This window comes from Artibeus jamaicensis, unplaced genomic scaffold (genome assembly GCF_021234435.1).
Source record: "Artibeus jamaicensis isolate MK-2021 breed Jamaican fruit bat unplaced genomic scaffold, CSHL_Jam_final contig_601, whole genome shotgun sequence".
Lineage (NCBI taxonomy): Eukaryota > Metazoa > Chordata > Mammalia > Chiroptera > Phyllostomidae > Artibeus > Artibeus jamaicensis.
This window is the reverse complement of record NW_026521902.1, coordinates 2,574,848-2,579,002: the sequence shown is the minus strand read 5'-3', so window position 1 is coordinate 2,579,002 and position 4,155 is coordinate 2,574,848. Positions and strand designations below refer to the sequence as shown.

General features: G+C 39.5%; 1 pseudogene; it reads left to right on the top strand.

Annotated features, from left to right (window-relative positions):
• Window positions 1–497: 497 nt before the first annotated feature.
• LOC119041223 (septin-10-like) lies at window positions 498–3,351 on the top strand (annotated as a pseudogene).
• Window positions 3,352–4,155: the final 804 nt, after the last annotated feature.

The following is a 4,155-nucleotide window of genomic DNA, read 5'->3' as shown; positions in this document are numbered from 1 at the left end:
ATTCAGTGCTGGTCTGCAAAGCAAGGGGGTCACCGGCTCAATTCCCAGTCAGGGCACATGCCTGGGTTGCAGTCCAGGTCCCCAGTAGGGGGTTGTACAAGAGGCAACCACACATTGATGTTTCTTTCCTTCTCTTTCTCTCTCTTTTCCCCTCTAAAAATAAATAAATAGAATCTTTTTTTAAAAAAAGGAAAAGGAATTCATAAAGCTACAAAATAATTGCATTTTAAGTAGAGAAATTTTGTTTTCAATTTTCTTTCATTTTTCCAATTTGGATTTTGTGTACAGAAAAGGCAATCACAAGAATCATATTTATGAGAAATCCCTGCAGGGGTGTCCAACCTTTTGGTGTCTCTGGGCCACACTGGAAGAAGAAGAGTTGTCTTGGACCGCATGTTAAATACATTATGACACATAATCACCAAAAAATCTCACAATGTTTTAAGTAAATTTACGATTTTGTGTTGGGCTAAATTCATAGACATCCTGGGCTGCATATGGCCCATGACCACAGGTTAGACACCCTTGCCCTAGAGTTTCCAGAATCTAATAAAAATGTCTCCGAGATGAGCATTCCAAGTCCAACACAGCAAACCAATGTAAATTCCATGTCTTAATGAGGAGCTTGTGCATGTAACCTCAATACAATTTTACCCAACAAGCCAGAAACAATAAGGCTGATCGCTGGCAATACATTTCAGTAGTAAGTCCTGTTACCCAGCCACAGAAAGGCTGCTGGGGTGTGTCTCCTGAGCTTGTCTAGGGATGAGTTTCCAGGGACCATCCAGGGGTGTTCAAGAATTGCCAACTATTTAAATATTATCAGCATAAATTGCATTTAGAGTTTGGAGTAAAGAAATCTAATTTTAACGAGGTAGATTAAATTCACTACTTAAAACATATGGTGTGAACCTGGCCTGCATGCTAAACCCTCCCTGTCCCTAGCTCCCTCAGTGTCTCTAGGGTGGGGCTGAGACTATTGTCTGCCTTCCCTTAGCCCACTGTGCTCAGCTCCCACTGGGACCACGCCCTCTGAGGTAGCACGGCACCTGCACAGTGAATATGTATTTGGTTTACAACTTGGGACAGTTGAAGGAACACTAGCTTTGCAGTCAGGTCGGACATGTGTCTGTAGCTTACTGGCTTGTATGATTTGGGCTCTTTCAGTCTCACAGGGCAACAGAATCTTGTATGTCCTAAGAAGTATCTGGTGATGAACAGAGACAAGAGAAAATTTTCAACTTTTAACTGTGTCTGGCCATTTTGGTTTTGAGAGTTTGCCTAATCATCTGGTCAACAGATAAACTCAGCAAGGTTTCTGTTTTAATATTCTCTGTGTTAAGGAGGTTGGAACTGAAAAATCAATGCTAATTGATATATTGTTTAATACTAATTTTGAAGACCATGAATCCTCACATTTTTATTTTTAAAAGATTTTATTTATTTACATTTAGAGAGAGAAGAAGGGAGGGAGAAAGAGAGGGAGAGAAACATCAATGTGTGGTTGCCTCTTGCATGCCCTGCACTGGGGACCTGGCCCACAACCCAGACATGTGCCCTGACTGGGAATCAAACTGGCAACCCTTTGGTTCACAGGCTGGCACTCAATCCACCGAGACATACCAACCATGTGTGCAAATATGTGGGCAAATCCTCACATTTTCACCCACATGATAGACTTAAAGCTCAGACATATGAACTCCAAAAAAAAACTGTTTGATTGAAACTGACCATTGTGAATAGAGTGGGATTTGGTAACCAAATAAACAAAGAGGAGAGCTACTAACCAATAGTTGACTACGTAGATGCTGAGTTTGAGGCCAAGTCTAAGACCTGAAGACTTAGCATTTTCTCTTTAACTACCATGATTTTCATATCCACATGTGCCTCTTTCATCTCCGAAGACACTTGATCTCTTAACCAAGAAGAGCCTTGACAAAGTGAACATTATACCAGTGATTGCCAAAGCAGATGCAATTTCTAAAACTGAACTTCAGAACTACTGAACTACAGAAGATCAAGCACATGAGTGAACTGGTCAGAAATTATACCCACCTCCATTATGGAAAACAGTATGGAATTTTCTCAGAAAAATAAAAATTGACCTGCCTTTTGACCCAGCAATTCCACTGCTAGGATTATACCCCAAGAATCCTAAAACATCAATTTCAAAGAACCTATGCGCCACAATGTTCATAGCAGCACAATTTGCAATTGCCAAGAGTTGGAAGCAACCTAGGTGCCCATCAGTAAACGAATGGATCAAAAAATTGTGGTACATATACACAATGGAATTCTATGCAGCAGAGAGAAAGAAGGAGCTACTACCTTTTGCAACAACATGGATGGAACTGGAAAGCATTATGCTGAGTGAAATAGGCCAGGCATTGAAGGACAAATACCATATGATCTCACCTTTGACAGGAAGCTAAAGAATAAAACAAACAAGCAAACAGAATAAAAACAAAGACACTGAAATAGAGAACAAGTGGGCAGCGACCAGAGGGGAGAGGGAAGGGAACTTAAGGGGAAAAAGGGGGAGGGATTTTGAGGAACAAGTATGAAAGACACAGAGATGAGGACTGGGGGGGGGAGGAATGGGAGGGAGGGGGGAGACCGGGCGGGGGGGGTGGGGTGGGATGGGAGAAATAGATAAAAAAAAATGTACTTGAAAAGTAACTAAATAAAATTTAATATTAAAAAAAATAATAATAAATAAAAATAAAATAAAATAAAAAGAAATTATACCCACCTATACCAATTCCCAAAAGATGATGAAACTATTAGTAAAATCAGTGTTTCATTGAATGGACACTTACCATTTGCAGTTGTAGAAAGTATGGGTTACGTACAAGTGGACAACAAAAACCACTGCTACTTTGTAAAACTCCAGGAATGCTCATTCATACAAACATGGAGGGTCTGCAAGGACAGACCCACACTAGGCACTGTGAACTGTACAGGTGCTGCAAACAGGAGGAAATGGGCTTTAGGGGCATGGGCCCAGAGAGTAAGCTGCTCAGTGTTCAAGAAATCCACGGTGTCAAAGACACAGATTTCATGGGGAACGCCCATCCAGGAAAGGAAGAAGAAATGAAGCAGATGTTTGTACTGGCGAGTAAAGGAGAAAGAAGCCATACTGAAAGAGAGGTACAGGCTGAATTTGAGCACCTTAAAAGAGTTCACCAGGAAGAGATAATGAAGCCTGAAGAAAAGAGAAGACTTTTGGAAGAAGAAATAATCTCTTTCTCTAAAAAGAAAGCTACTTCCAAGGTATACCAAAACCAGAACTTTATAGCAATTGACGGGAACCTGAAGGACAAGGACCATAAGAACTTCAATTTTATGTAAAAAAAAAAAAAAAAAGTTCCCAGATAACAGAAGGTCATCTCGAGCAAAAGTTATTAAAATATTAGAAGTATCTTGCTGTTTTTACTTGCTATATTGCTTATTCTGTATCTGGCAAGTGGTCAGTTACTGCCATTCATGGAAAAATACTTTTAAATATAAGGTCAGTGCATAAGCCAGAGTGAGTGATATAACATATCCACTGTGGTTGGAAGTTTTTAAGGTGCTGGTTTGTCATGAATTCAGATCATTTCTCCTGCTGCCCACTTATGGTCACTCTGCAGAGTGTTGTGCCACAGAGCAGTGTTAGCGTCATTGAAAACACCAAACTCACCCATGTTATAGCTGTCCAATAGCTTTTACATTCCAAGGTGAACTTTTCTTGTATGTAATAAAGATAAAATTTGGGGAATATGTTTTAAAATGTATTATGTACCTGAAACTCTAACCTCTCAATAGTCTTATGGAACTTCTTTATTTTCGATACAAATACTCAGTTGATAACATGATCCTAAGCTTTTATATCAAATTTTATATAACATGATGGCTTTCCATGCTTCAGTATGCCTTACCGTGGTTGATGAAACAAGCTATGTTTAAAACTAAAAAACATCTAAGTATATAAACTATTTTTCTAGTGTTAAGTATTTTTGAACCTAGGTGTTATCACAATATTTTCATTATGATGTATTATTTTTTTTAAAGAATTTATTTTTACTGCCCTGACTGGTGTAGCTCAGTGGATTGAACACGGGCCTGTGAACCAAAAGATCACAGTTCGATTCCCAGTCAGGGCACATGCCTGGG